This window comes from Triturus cristatus, chromosome 3_1, assembly GCF_964204655.1.
Source record: "Triturus cristatus chromosome 3_1, aTriCri1.1, whole genome shotgun sequence".
In the NCBI taxonomy this organism is placed as follows: Eukaryota; Metazoa; Chordata; class Amphibia; order Caudata; family Salamandridae; genus Triturus; species Triturus cristatus.
The window spans coordinates 524169539-524185205 of NC_140583.1; the positions used below are offsets into that span (position 1 = coordinate 524169539).

A 15667-nucleotide genomic window follows, 5' to 3' on the forward strand; every position below is an offset into this window, starting at 1 on the left:
GCATACATGACCACCTTTATGCCGAAGGGTTCGACGATGTCGTCCAAAGGGGCCATGTATACATTGAATAGAGTGGGGCTCAGGGACGAACCCTGAGGGACCCCACACTTCAGGGGGAAAGGTTTGGAATGACCGTAGCCATCGGATACCCTGAAGAACCTATCGTCCAGAAAGGATTTCAGCCATGCCAGGGCTGAGCCGGTGACGCCAGCTAGTCGGAGACGGTGGATGAGGATGGTGTGGTCCACCGCGTCAAAAGCAGCACTTAGGTCGAGGAGGATCACTGCCACTGATCCCCCTGCGTCCAGAATTGATCTGGCTTCTTCGACTACGGCCAGGAGTTCGATGTCGGTCCCCTGACCTGGTCTGAACCCAGTCTGGGAGTGACGGAGAAGGTTATGGGTCTCCAGGAAGCAGGAGAGCTGTTCATTCACGATTCTCTCGGTCGTTTTGCTGAATCCTGGGAGTAGTGAAATGGGTCTGAAATTGGAGGGGTCGGTGGGGTCGAGGTGTGGTTTCTTTAGAAGTGCTCGAACCACCGCTTTTTTCCAGGTGGCGGGGACCGTCCCCTGCGTAAGTGAGGCATTGATCAGGCTGGTAAGCAGGGGAGTTAGGGTGGAGGTGATCAATTTTAGTTTGCTCATGGGAGCAGGATCAGCGGGAGACCCGCTTTTTATTAAATTCAAAAGGCTGGTGACCTTTTCAGTGGGTACTGGGGAGAAAGTGGTAAGAAGAGGGACATTCGGACGTGCAGGGAGGGGGTGTGTGCCAGAGAGGGGATGATGGGTGGGGAAGAATTCCACGATTTTCAGGATTTTGGACGCGAAAAACTCGGCTAGCTGGGAGCATCTGGTGCCAGAAGGGTCGGCGATGGGCTCTGGTTCGGGTATTTTAGTTAATGAACGGATTATCCGATATGTCTCCTTAGAAGAGTTGGCAGCCGCAAGTATTTTTCCCTCATAATATGCGGCTTGAGTGCTTTTTATGCAGTTTTTGTAGAGTTTTAATGCTGCTTTATAGCTTCCTCTACTTGTCGTGCCCCAGTCTTTCCTCCAGAGGCGTTCTAGTTTTTTGCAGGTTTTCCGGAGTGAGCGTAGTTCAGAGGTAAACCATGGTGAATTGAGTGGGCCTCTCTTGCTAGGAAGTGGCTTGACGGGGAGGACAGCGTCTAGAGAGGCTTCGATCCAGGACCGGATTTGAGCGTCCGCTAGGGAGGGGTCCGGGTCGATGGTAGGGGTAGACGCCGCTAGTCGGCTAGACCAATCTGTTGTGTGTAGTTTGCACCAAGGGCGTGTGGGAGCCTTGGGTACAGGGGGGTGAAGGGCTTGGACAGTGAGTAGGTACTTGATAGTGATTACATAATGGTCTGACCAGGGGATTGGGGTGGGCCTTTCCACTGTGAGTTCCGGGATGTTTGAGAAAATTGGGTCCAATAAGTGGCCCTTAATGTGTGTGGGGGAATTGTTGATCAGTTTTAGATTTATGGCTGCTAAGTCTTCTATAAGATCTGCCACTTGTTTGTTCTCGAGGTCATCGAAATGGATATTCAAATCGCCCAGTACTGTGAAGTTGGGGGAGAGACAAGCTAACGAGGTGACTGAGTCCACCAGTGAGTTGGGGGATTGTCCGTACGGGCCCGGGGGTCGGTAAATTAGTAGTCCAGAAAGGGTTGTTTCAGGGGACAGGGAAATGGAGAAGTGAATATTCTCGCAATCTTGAATTGGGCTTTCCTTGAATAGACAGTCAGGTGGGATTTGAAGATGACAGCGATGCCTCCACCTGTTCCTGATGTTCTGTCATAATGTTTGATAAGGTAGCCTGTGGGTAGGGTTTGAACGATATCGGGGTTTGATGAGGGGGTGATCCAAGTTTCGGTCAGAAACAGAACCTCGGTGTTTGTTTTCTAGGAGCAGAAGATTTATCTCCGTACTATGTTTCGGAAGTGATCTGCAGTTGAGCAGGGCCAGTTTAATAGTGCAAGTGTTTGGAGGTAGTGGTGGGGTTAGACTAAAGTGACAGGTTCGGCATTTGGTTTGGCGGTCCTGAAGCGTTAGTGAGTGCAGGCAGGCGACAGCTGTGGAACTCCTTAGTTGCATAAGTGCATTGCCTGAATATTCAATAGGATTAGGAATGGGTTGAGCAGGGAGACATGGCCCTTGGCCCGTCGTGGCGCGGACGGGCGCAGACGGGCTTACCTTTGGCGCGCCTTCGGCACGCTCCCGGCGCGCCCGCTGCGCTCGTCCGCTGCGCTTCCGAGGTTGGGAGCACATTTTATACTGGTCAGGGTGGGAGGGCCGAGCAATTGCTCTGCTCGTCCTCTTACTCACCCAAAATGGCGGCCTTTAATTTTGTTCGAGCAGCGCCTAGTCGGCTGCTGGAAGTCTCTGGGAGTTAGCGCGAGCAAAGGTAGGGATGTGCCTGGGGGGGTTTGTTAGTGCTAATTCCACCAACAAATGTGAATTTTAAAATAAAGTTCAACACAAAGAAATCCAATTTTTACAAGTTTTAAAAGTTAAAAATGTCCCCGGCTACTCGCCTCAAGGACCTTACACTAGATCTGTAAGTCTGCAATACGCGCTGTGGGTTACAGAGTCGCTTTTATACTGGTCAGGGTGGGAGGGCCGAGCAATTGCTCTGCTCGTCCTCTGACTCACCCAAAATGGCGGCCTTTAATTTTCTGGGTTCTGGGTTCTGAGGTGAGTTTTTGGTACACCGCAATTCACTGAGGGCCTGAGTTCCTGCGCATAGTTCTGCGCATAAGCAGAATCCCTGCAACATGGCGCACCTAACGTTTGGTCTATTGATTTGAGACGCTTTAGTAGTGCTTGTATTAGTCCACAACACCCTCACTCTGGTTTCCGGATAACGGGAGTGACGGTTTAACCTACCTGTGTTTCGACTAAATAGGTTCCTTCAAGCTTGATCATTAAAAAGGTTATTTAAAAAGGTTATTTAATCTGAACCCTAGTGCTACTGGTATATTGTAGATTTACTGTTAGTGTCCTAATGGCAGTCGATATTCCGGCTCATAGCCGGGCACCCCTGAAACGTCATTTGGCGAATTATGGGGTGCCAGACGATGGTATGGCTGTGTATTTTGTTGGGAGTGCCGATGCGTCGTTTCCGTTTGAGTTGTTCTACTCTTGGGTTACTTTCCCGGCGATAAGTGATGACGATGATACGTACCACAGTTATACTCACACGGCGTTACCAGCCAACTATACGCCATATAGGACTCAAGAAATTCCTATTTCTGCTTGGCAGCATAACATTTGGTTTAATGGCGCCCTTCCCCATGCGGTGACACCGGCAAGAATGGGCCCTTTGTCAATCCCAGGGGCCACGTGGCCGGTGTTGGCCGGGTTTACGCCTCATCCTCGTTACCTGCAGGTAGCGGTGGCTGAGTTGCGCGTTCTGCACACTGCCCTGATTACAGTGCATAGGGCTCTAGTGCAGTACGTGTCACGCAATGTGCAGGTGGTCGCTACTGCTGTTGCGGGACAACCGACGGACCACCATGCGGTGGTTATTTTTTATTTAAATGTATTTATTGACTGCAAACAAGGCACAGTAATGTACATATCCGTGTGCCACCAACCAGGGGCTCGCCACCTTTTCTCATATATCCAGCCAACTGTATCGGCTATCCCACATCCCGGAGGTCGGGCATCGCCGTGCATAACTGGTTTAATACCCACTGCTTACCAAGTGTCCCTCCACATCGACGCTCGTCTGTGGGGCAGTCCCCCTGTCGGCGGCCAGGCTCTAGCGTATTCCTCCCTCAGAACGTAGGGCACAGTCACGTGTTTGTGGCCGTAAACTCCAAACCCCCTCCCTCCTCCCACGGTTCCCCCTAACTCCCCTAACCCACCCACCCCAGCTAAACAATTGAGGTCTAAGTCAGTCGCAGCCCCATTCGCTTCCCACACTCAGCCTCCACTCATCTTCTGCCCGAGTGGCACCCCAGCACCTTCCGTCGCCTCCTCCCTGATCGCCGCCGTTGGGTCATCTTGCGTCCCCCACACAAACACCTCCCCCGGGAGCTTCCTCTTCTGCCATCTCCGAGACGGGACCCCCATCAGTTCCCAGAAGTTTTTTGGCCGGCTACGCGGTGGCAACAACTCACTGAACCTCTCCGCTTGGGCATGCGGTGGTTATTAGTCCTGTTATGGTCAATTCGGTGGTAGGCAAGCGACCCCAGAATAGGGATGATTTCCCTTATTGGCTTGCTGAGAAATTTGATTAAATAGAAGCGGTTTATCTGCGTACAACTCCTGTGGAGAAGCACAGGATCCTTACCATTGCTTTGCCTAAAGACTTAGTCCCAGATATGGCAGATTGTGAAAACTGGGGTAAGGTCTTTGCAGCGACATACTCGAAGTGCTATGGCACTCCGTCTCTGTCGGTACTGCCCTCCGTTATAAAACGTGTTCAGGAGAATCATGGTGCGGAGGCTGCTATTGAATTGGGTATGCGGCTTGTCGGTGTCTTTGATGTGGTTGCTACCATGATATTGGGCAACCTCAAAGGAGATGCTATGCAGTTCCAGGTGCTTAATAAATTAGACGCAGTGGACGAAGACGACAAGCCGAGGGAATTCGCAAAGATTATTGCGATGGCCTATAAACAGGTTGGTCGTAGCACTTTAGGGGTTAAGCCAACTGTGAAAAATCCTGATTCTCAGCAGACAAAGGCAAATTTGTCTGGTAAGGACGAGCGCCCTAACTTTCCTAAACAAAGTTGGAGGGCGAAAAAACTGGAAAAACAGCAACAGAAACAGGGGTCCCGTCCTGCCTCTCCTGTTCAGTCAAGTAGTGAACGCATTTATGATTTGCGCGATCGTGCTACTATTAAGTCACCTGATAGATTTCAGGTTTCTGAACAACGCTCTCCTCTTTCTTCACAGGAAACATCGGCTTCACAATCGGTGGCGGAGGCGCTGGGAAAAGTCGGGGTGCACCGCAAGCACGTGAGCAATCCCGACAGACTGACGGCAAAGGCAAGCAAGAAGACTCTGCACGTCAAAGACCCCCGTTTCAGAAGAAGAAAGTTGCTGCTCTGACGGTGAGGTATGCCTCAGATGGTACGGACGCAGCTTCAGAACCTAACATGGGCGCTAACGCTGCTGGACAGCGCGGCGGAAGTTACAGTAGTGCGACAAGCACTGCGTCCATATCTGGTGGCGACAGCAACTGATATATTCGTGAATATTGAAACTGCTGACACTCGTGTGTCTCCCCCTGATAGACTATATAATATAGTTCTTCACATTGAAAGTGACATACAACGTACAATTCAAGGTTTTTTTTGGGATAATCTGACCACTACCTATGATATTTTGTTGGCGGAGGCAGATTGGCCACCGGCTTTCGTTTTGGCTGCTCCTAGACGGGAGGAGGTAATCCTCCCATCCTTTGCGCACACTGTGCCTAAGGTCCTAGCTGATAAGTATGCCGGGGAATGGGCTCAGGTGCAAGCGCCTGCGTTATATCGGACTCAGGTGGGCTGGGATAAATTTTCCCCCGGCCATGAGATTCCGTTACGGACTACGCCCCAGCCACAAGCCAAATACCCCATGCGTCGTGAAGCTAGATCTCACGTAGCATCTATCCTTGAACAATTGGAATATCAGGGAGTAATCGAAACATGTGTGTCACCCATGAATAATCCCTTGTTTACTGTGACGAAGCCTGACGGGTCGTACCGCCTAGTTTTGGATTACCGGCACCTTAACTCTCATTGCCGGACCTGTGCAGTACAGAACACCCATAGTTCGGCTCTCGTCGATAGTCTCGTGAGAAAAAGGTTTAAAACCACACTTGACATTTTCAATGGCTTCTACAGCCATAACCTGTCCTCTCTTAGTAGTGAGTGGACGGCGTTCACCTCTGGTGGCAAACAAAAACTATTCAAAAGATTGCCAATGTGCTATAAAAACAGCCCGGGAGTCTTTGCCGCTCGCGTGGTCTCCCTCTTAGAGGGTGTGGACCCAGATGCGTACTCGTACGTGGATGACATTTATCTCACGGATGACGAGTTGGGCCCGCATCTTCGGCGCGTTGATCGCATTATTGTTTTGTTTGCAGACTTCGGTTACAAATTCAATTTTGCGAAGTCGCACATAGCAGAGTATACAGTGTTGTTCTTGGGGTACGAACTCAACAATGAAGGTCGAGGATTGGCTCCGCACTTTCTAGAAAAGTGCGCATGCCTCCTTGATCCTACTTCACTGAAGAAATTGCAATCCCTGCTGGGTTTTCTGAATTTCGGTCGAACTTATATCCCGGATTATGCCCAGCGTATCAAGCCGCTTTACGCCTTGGTACAACCTACTTTTTCCAAATCCTGTTGGCTGCCTGAGCATTCGGCTATATTGCAGTTATTGCAAGCTGATCTTCTTGCTTCTAAGTACTTACTGACACGTGATAACCACACTAACCTGGTCATAAGAAGAGTGCCCGGCGCAGTTGGTTTCACATAGTTAACGTTCAATGAGGGCGACACCGTCCCCATTGCTTACAAATCTCACTTGTACACTTCAGCTGAACTGCGTTTTTCCGCTGTCGAGAAAGTTCTGACAGCAGTACAGATGGCGATTCTGAAAGAACGAGCACTGTCACAAGAGAAACGCTTGTTGGTGGTTACGCCCTATCCCGCCCTAGAGGCGGTGACGAAAGCAAGTGTACCGAATTCTAAAGCTTTGCATCCAAGGTGGATACAATGGGCCACTTCCTTGACCTCGCCGGACAACACTTTTATATTTAACGCGGCACTTCAGACTCAGGAGTTTTTGCAGTATGAATTCGTTCATCCAGCTCCTCTGTCCTTGCGCCCGCTCGAGGATTACCATTGTGTCATATACACTGACGGGTCTGCGCAACCCGCAACTGGATCAAAGCACGCCTATTCAGCGGCTTGCGCAATTGTGGTTGGTACTTTCGTGAATGGTGAATTCATGTCCGATGTAGTGCACACGCAGTCATTGGGTGATTGTACCGCTCAGTTGGCGGAGCTACGTGCCCTGGTGCTCGCACTGGAGTTTGCTGATCCCCGAGTCCCTACACTTATAGTGAGTGACTCCTTTTATTGTGTTCAATCTTACAATGACAATCTACATTTTTGGTCTCAGAATGACTACCGTGATTCCAAAGGTAGCACTATAAAGCACAAACTGCTTTGGGTTCGAGTGGCAGATCTTAAAGACCGTCTGCCTCTCGTGAATGTAATTCACACTATTGGTCACCAACGCGTTGGTGTCCATGCTGTCGGCAACAGCTTAGCTGACGAGGCAGCAAAAACAGCAGTGGCAACATACTTAGTAGCAGCAGTTACAAGATCCAAAAGTAAGATCGATGATGACATCTTGGCAGCTATTGCTGCTACAGAGCAGGGCACGAAGCCACCGAAAGGTTTCCCTGCTCGTTACCATTATCGCTTAAGTCCTGATAAAGTCCCATTAGTGAGGATTAATGACGTTGGTGACAGATTGATTCCCAACGCGGACTGCAGACCTTCTTTGATATTAGCGGCCCACGAGGGCATGGCGTCCGCGCATGCCGGCGTTGCGGCTACTATATCTTTGTTACAACAACGTTACTGGTGGTGCGGTTTGTACAAACAGGCCAGGGCTTATGTTCTTAATTGTGATATTTGCCAGCAGATTAAACCTTCTTCTGCGGCACGCCCACCACAGATTCAGCTGTACATATCTAATAAACCATTGGGTTGTGTTTATTTAGATCACTGCGGTCCTTTTACCTCTGATACTGCTTTCAAATACATCTTGGTTGCAGTGGATTCGTGCACACGTTTTCTGTGGGTATGGTCACGCAGGAGTGCTGATTCTCGCACTGTCATTAAGGATTTGCGTGTCTTTGTTGGGAGTTTTGCGTGTGGTACCTTTCATTCTGAGCAGGGCCCGGCGTTCGCCTCTAAGGCGTACAAAGAGGCCATGAGAAATTTGGGGGTCCAAGTCAAATTTTCGTCTCCATACCGGCCTGAGGGCAATCGTGTAGTGGAGCGAATGAACCGTGACTTAAAGCATTCTTTGACAGCCAGAGTTTTGAGTACTGGTCGGAACTGGGTGGGCGGACCCCATACATGATGCTCTTTGGTGTTCGAATGTTTGTTCCAGACCTTGATGGTCTAGACATGGCAGCGTCAGCCGCACCCTTTGATGTAGATGAACACTGTGCTGTATTGCAGACTCTACAAGAAGACAGAAACAGTCTAGCAAAGGAACACATACCCCCCTCATCTGAAGCTGAGGTTCAGATTCCGGTAGTCGGCTGGCTACCCCGAGTTGGTGATCTGGTCCGTGAGAAGGTGGAGACCAAGAAGGAGTTCGGCCCCTCTTATCGTGCACCGGTTCCAGTGCTTGGAGTGCAGGGTACAAGAACTGTCATTTTACCTCCTTTTCCTGTTCGAAAGGATAACAGGTACATTTCGATTGACAATGTCAAACTACAACGAGTGGCCGATTCTTCTTAGTATGACTCCGGCAGTTTCATGCCCTTTGATGCTGAGAAATTCTGTTGTGGCCCGAGCTTCTGACATAGTGCCTGATGTTGCCGTCGAGATGCATGCCGTTACTGGTCCCTTGTTGCCACAAACACCTAGTGGCGCGCTTGAAGAAGTTGAGTATGCTTATCCTGCGGATGTTACCTTGCCTGTTTTACAATCCACCACAGTTGCCCTCTCACAAGACTCTTTTGATTCTCGTTCAGTGACTTCCAGTGCCCCGTCCAAGGTTTCGATTTTTGTGACTTGGTTCAAGAGACATTTTTTGATACCTCCTTGGACTTACATTTGGCTGGTGCTCATATGTGTTTTTTTGTTTATGTCCATTGGATTTGTGGTAGTGTTTTTTAGACTTATCAATGGACACTACCTGAATGAACGTTCTACAATTCGACTAATTAATGGAACTTTGGCCCCCCACTCCTCATCACACATAATGAAGAGGGACCAGACTTTTGTGAACATTACTGCCTGGCCTGTACCTGATGGGATCGCTTGGGATGCTGTCAAATTTCAAGTTCATGGGCCCACTGAAGTGATTAATGTACCCAATGTATTTCGTGTTTCTATGGGTGATGTCGTTAAACAGAACATTCACTCAGATGATTGGGATGTTCAAGCCATAGAAGCACTGTTTTCTGATTTAAAATATTATGCTGCGCTTGATGCTGAGGATTTGTATTTAGATACTGCTAATTATGATGAACAATTTTGTTATCAACATTATGGCACACATTTCCTGCACAAGGCGAATACGTTTAGAAATTTTGTAAATTTTACACAATGGGAACACTGCCCCGCCCCTAGGATGGGCAGCTCTACCACGTTAGTGGAAAAATTCACTTATTTTTCTGATTTTAGTGTAGCCCATCCAGCGTCCTTTTATTTTAAGGTTGCGCCTGAGGCTGCTTCTAAAGTCAGACTGACACACACCAAATTATTGTAATCCAAGTCGTTTATGGACGAGTTGGCAATTGGCGGGTATGATCTGTGGAAAGCTACAGTCGATCTTAAATCGGTTTGGGGTTCCAAACGATGGCAAGTACAGGGGACAGAGGCTTTGCATTGTGCCTGTCTAATCCCGAATCATATGTTATTTTTAAATTCCTCCGCTTTTAAGACAACTTGTTTTGGATTGGCTACGTCTAAAAAATTAAATTCTCCCTCCGTGCCGGATCTGGGTGCTTATCCCAATTGGGGTAATCATATGGATCTATCCCTTGCTATGTTGCAGACACAGGTTTCCAACATGTTCTTCAATATTTTTAACTTGAATCCGAAGGGGTGGTTGGTGTGGCAAATGAGTTCGGACTCCTGTCAACATAGGTTTCTGGATTTGAAGCAGGGGTATACACAGGTTCGTGTGGCCCCCGTTTTGAATCCTCTCACACTGTAACTACCTACTCAGTAGGAAAGTTATGCCAGTCTTGGCTACAACATTCCACTTTAGCGTCTGTTAAACTCCATTTGGCGCGATTAAATGACAAAATAGATTTGAATGATTTTGTTAAGGGTCCTGCAGTTGGCAGACCCAAGCGATGGGTGTATGCTATTTATAACGAAGTTTGGAAGTTGTCACAAATTGAAGCTGCATCCAGATTACGAGCTATTGATCAAGCCAATATGGAAAAAGTATTGGCTGTTATAGATAATAGCATTAACACCCTGTCTTCCAGAATCTATACTTTAGATAATATTGTTTCATCTGTGGTAGACATTGTGCAGGATGATTTATCTGTATTGTATCATGGTCAAAACCAGTTGCGATCTATTATGCAGTTTGCATGGACATTGCAAACATTGAAGGCAGGGAAAGTCCCTTGGGATTACATGAATACTTCATCTTTATTCCTTCCCTTTAATTTAACTGCGAAACAGCAATTCATGTCCATGAAAGATGCTACATATTCATTGCTGCACATTGAAAAGTTAGAACCTTTGCCTTTCTCTGTTGCCGAACTGAATTCGGCCGTGTGGCTTGTACATGGGCTGATCACTTTGCCGTTCCCCTTGTTTAAGTTTAGTTTGTGTATGAAACATTATGCTTTAGGCAGATACGAACGGTTGGGTACTGCCTTCTTACATGAAGTCTGGTCGCTCCCTTTCACATACAGATGTGTGAGGGAGGGCAAGGAGGTTTACTTGAAAGGTGAAGAGTGCACTACCGCACCGGATCACTCTGTTGTGTGTAGGCACATTCAATTGCATGGTGCATGTAATGTCCAGGCCCCTAATTTAGCTTGCGTCCTGAAAGGGATTCCAGTGCCAGTTATTACTCCATCTTTTACGCTGCTTGCTAACGGTAGTTATTTGCTGTTAAATAATGAAGCTTGCTGTGGGATGTTAGTGGGAATTCCCTACATCGTGACTGTGTCACAGAGGGTAGTTTGCTGTAATAACGTGCTTTTTCCACCCCCGCATGGCAGGCTGGATGTCTCCATTTGGCCTTCGATTCCAACCTTGAAAGCAGAGTTCAACAAGATGAGCAGAATAAGGGCCCTTTTGTCTCAAAGGGAAGCCGCGTTGACTTCATCCCGGGAAACATTTGTCCTTCATGTAGCTAACACCCGCACTGAGGTGCAAGCGCTTTTGAATACTGATCTCCCACTGCATTTTGGGACCTTGATACAGACTATCTTTAATGCCTCTTCTACAAGTGGCATAGCTCATTTTTTTAAACTCGTGGGCTCCGGCCTCGTGACCTCTTTTCAATCTATTTTTGGAGTGATCCCGGTTTTTTTTCATTCTATTTTTTCCAGTGTCTTCGGAGGTCTGCCTTTACTTCTTGCCCTCATAGCTGGAATTCTATTGTTGATTTGTGCCTTGCGCTATGGATGCACAACTTGCATGGCACAACAACGTGTCCCGGCTGCACCATCTTCGTAACCAGATGATTGAATTCTATGGCGCCTTACCACTGGCGACTCTGAGCGTGGCCTATGGATTGTCCTTCCGTTTTGCCTACTTTACTTGTGTGCAGCCTGTCTTTCACTGCCTAGATTGTCCGTTCCAATGGGCTCTGTATTTGTGTCTGTCAAACCTGGTGTCTCCTGATCCGGATTATGATCGGCTTATGAGCCCCTTAGTGGCCCACGGGTCGGACTGTTCTGGTGTCGGGATTATGGCCTGTGCTGTAGCGCATGGAGTTCTTGGTAATTGGGACATCGGAGCTGCAGCGATTGACTTCTTAACGAACAGTTATCTTGAGGTGCACCCCGGTTGTCCTCGCCAGGTGCTGGAGGCTCCGGTGGTTGAGGAACATGTTTGTTCTTTCCCCGTCCTGAACTGGATGGCAGATAATTTTGCGGAACGTTCCAATTATTTCCTCTTGGAAGCAGTTGCAACTTATTGTGCCTATACATTACTGGATTGACTTTTGAACTTTCTTTCAGTCCTCAGTCCGTCATCGATTTTTGGTCTTCTACACGTTTTTTTTTTTCCCCTTCTGCGTTTTAGCTTTTTTCATCGCTTTTTTCTTTCGCACTTTTTTGACTTTCCTTATATGGACTTATAGTTCATGCCCTTGGTTTCATTCTGTCGAACGTGAACTCTGCGTTCTGTCCATGCGCCCCTAGTGGTTACTGGTCCGATCATGGGGGGATGTAGTGATGATCGTTATCTACCTATGTACAATGCTAAGTTAGCATAACTGCGTTTAATGTTAGAAAGCCATCTTGCCGCTTTTGCTGCTTTTGCACACGACACTGTAGTCACATGTTATTAGAATTGAGAAATGCTTACTCGACTTTGCTTCACATGAGAACTGTCTGTTGTTAACATCTTGAACAGTGAATGGCGACCTTGGTCTGTACACAGTGTAACAGAAACAGTCTGGATCGCTAGACGGTGCATGTTGTTGAGTTCAGGTTGATCGGCCCACTAGTTTAGCCATAACACACACGCAGCTGCAAATACCTGAAAGTCGATTGCTTTTAATATTGCAGTGCTACATGTTTTCAACACATTCTGAAGAAGAGCGTTCCTAGGAGCAGAGAATAGCTGATCCTGTGATGTGAACTCTCTGAGCTGATCTATACGGTATGGGGTTCCCCATTCAAGCCTAGAGACCTTTTATTAGTCTAATAATACTATAAGTGTGTTAGAGAAAGGAAGGTGGCCTAGAGCCACTGTCATTTTAGTATGATTGCTCCTTTCATTTTCTATGGTATTGTAACTATGCTGATGGTTTTGATTTTAATCGTTTGACTGCTAATGTTAGCCAAACTGCTGCATATTAGGACACGAGGTTTATAAAATAAACTCTTTAAACTTTTCCTGTGTCTCTGTTTATTCTGTTGTGGACTGGTACGAGAATAATTACGAAAAGGTGTTTATGATTCCCACCATTCCTGAGAAATATACTAAGTCGCTTGTTCTGGGTTGTCTATACATTGGGACCGCCAAGCTAAATCTCGGATAACGAATGGGACACTGATGCTGGCCGGATAGGGGTTCTGGGTTCTGAGGTGAGTTTTTGGTACTCCGCAATTCACTGAGGGCCTGGGTTCCTGCGCATAGTTCTGCGCATAAGCAGAATCCCTGCAACAGAGGTAAAAGGTAGAATTTATCCAAGGATAGTGGTTGATGTTTAACTATTCCCATCCAATGAACATCATTACATGCCTTATTATTAAAAACCACTCAATGAGGGTTGTGTTCATAGGCGCCACCGAAATCAAATTATTCGGGTTGAATATTAAAACAAGAATCTAGGTTAAACAATAAGAAATCCCAGATTAGTTACCTAAAATGGTACAAGCTCCCGTTGGGGTATACCCTTTATATAGATGTGCTTACCATATCTAAGCTGATACATTCATAGACCAAACTGATGTGCCCTGACCATAACTTGATTTTGCTATTTTTTACTGTGTTTGGATTTTAGCCATTTTAAATCATTGGCGATGAGCTACTGCACTACAAAGAAAACATAATTGTTTGCTTAGTACACTATTAAAAAATGAGAACTGTTTGATTTATACCGGTTTGTTCCTCGTCATTACCTGATATAGTTGCTCTGAGAATAAGGCAACTGTGGTAGATTAAAATCTGTAGTAATAAAAGGAAAAACAACGTTTTACAAATGTGTATCATTGGGTGCTCATTACTTAACTAATGTTGCCTGTTTATCATTGCCCCACAAGGTGGTCCACATAATGTGACTACTGACCATACCTAAAATTAAGATATTATCGTAATCTTATGAGTGGAATTATTCAGAAAATATATTGTAGTGCTCCTCAATTTCATTACAAGATCGGAGGCTACCATTACGCATATAACTTTTAATGCAGTCCCAAGCAGCCTCATACATCATAAAGTAAAAGGGTTCCAGAATAGAACACTCAGAACAAATAAAAGGCATGAGCCCATAACATTCTGCCTCTTTTAAATGCGGCTCCAAGCAGATAAGTTCATTACATTTCTTATCTCTGTTGGCATGATTGTTATAACTGCTTATTTGATATTCCTTTGCTAAATACCTCATTTTACCAATGTATTACTTGTTAATGCTAAGGCTTCACTTTGCCAATGCTTTTTATGTCAATCTTTTAGACAGTTTTGTTCTAATCTGCCTTAACTCGCATTAACCTTACAGGTTTTTACTGTCCCACATTGCGATTGTTATCGATCTACCCATTCTCTCCCACCCTGTCTCGCCACTCTCCAATTTACGGAGACCGGCGCTTGACCCCCCGCTCCGTTATCCCTTCTGCTGCCGCTTTGAATTACAACCGGGGGAGAGAACCGCCACCCTTAGGCTCCTCTCCCCCAAGCTCACAGCTTTATCACTCCTTTACCTGTTTTTAAACAGAAGAGGCTCACTCACCGCCTCAACACCTTCTTCTCCGTCTTCGGGGATTTATCGACTGCGTTTAGAGGAATATACCCTGGCAATGCCCGGATCGCATACGCACGTTGCCAGGGGTCTTTCCTTGAACAATTACAGTCTTTCCTACAGCCAGCTGATCGGACGCTCGAGCCAAGTTTCAGTTACTTGTGTCTCTCGATCAGCTGGTAATTTTTGACGACGCTGTAATTTAAAGACCTTTTTTTTTTATTAACAACAGGTTTTATTTGTCATTTGCACATTATAAGCAGGGCTCTGTACCCCAGAAGCCGCTACCGCACAGAATTACATGGTAATACAACGCAAAGGACAATTTTCATTTTTTTTTTTAAAGACTTTTTTGATGAAAATTACTTCCTTGAGGCTCTGAGGCAACCACCCAATACTACTTTCCTGAGGCTCTGAAGCAATCATCCTCGTGTACCTCTTCATATCCCTCTCTCCAACTGTACATAACCTTTTTTTGTTCTTCCTCTATCCAAAAATAAATAATTTAAGACTACCTTCAATCTCATTATAAAAAAATAAAATAATATAATATATATATATACAAAAAAAGACAAGGGTACATCCTCTTTTATATCTCCATATCTACCCAATAAATTATATATAATGTCTGACGCAGACTCAGATGAAGCCACTAGACCAACTCCCAGTATTAATAACCAAACTTTTAAGAGCATCATCCATGATGAGATGAGATCTTGCATGTTGGAGACTCTATCTAAAGTTATGGCACACAGAAGGTCACTCCCTAGCGTGGAGGATGAGACCAGCGACATGCAAAATAACCTATCTGACGATCTCATCTAAAAAAGTCGGAAGAGAATTAGAAAAAATAAAAATATCGAATATACAATCCCCAGGAGCACTACAGGAGGTCCAAGCACCTCTACTACCATGGGAGGTCACTGCACCTCAAATACACTTGGTGTCCTCAGCGGCACAACTTATAATGGTGTCTCCAGCGGCACAAAGTTTATGGGTGTCCCTAGCGGCACAAACTATCCAAGTGCTCAACATAATTTTTTGAGAGATCATGACTCACAAGATCATGATGGCTCTGATCTTTTGATGAATACGTCTTAGATTTAGATGATGATGATCAAGAGTTTTATTACCAATGCTTTGAAGACGAACCTCCTTCTACTTCCAAAGATGCCATCCTAGATCCTTCAGGGGAAGAGATGTTATCTCCCCTTAATATAAAACACCATCGTAGCTCTGAATGGTACACTCGAGAGCATGTCAGCAAATTCATCAAGAAGTGGCTTAGAAACCCACTGGAGAGGTATA

General features: G+C 46.3%; 1 long non-coding RNA gene across 3 annotated transcripts in view; it reads left to right on the forward strand.

Annotated features, from left to right (window-relative positions):
* Window positions 1-15667, forward strand: part of LOC146860533 (uncharacterized) — a 183403-nt gene that overhangs the window by 94440 nt on the left and 73296 nt on the right. The window contains exon 4 of one of the 3 annotated variants that reach the window (XR_014979161.1): window positions 4907-5064. The exons of the other annotated variants lie outside the window; for them this stretch is intronic. This is a non-coding gene — a long non-coding RNA (uncharacterized LOC146860533). The remainder of the gene's footprint in view (window positions 1-4906; window positions 5065-15667) is intronic. 3 annotated transcript variants of the gene reach the window in all.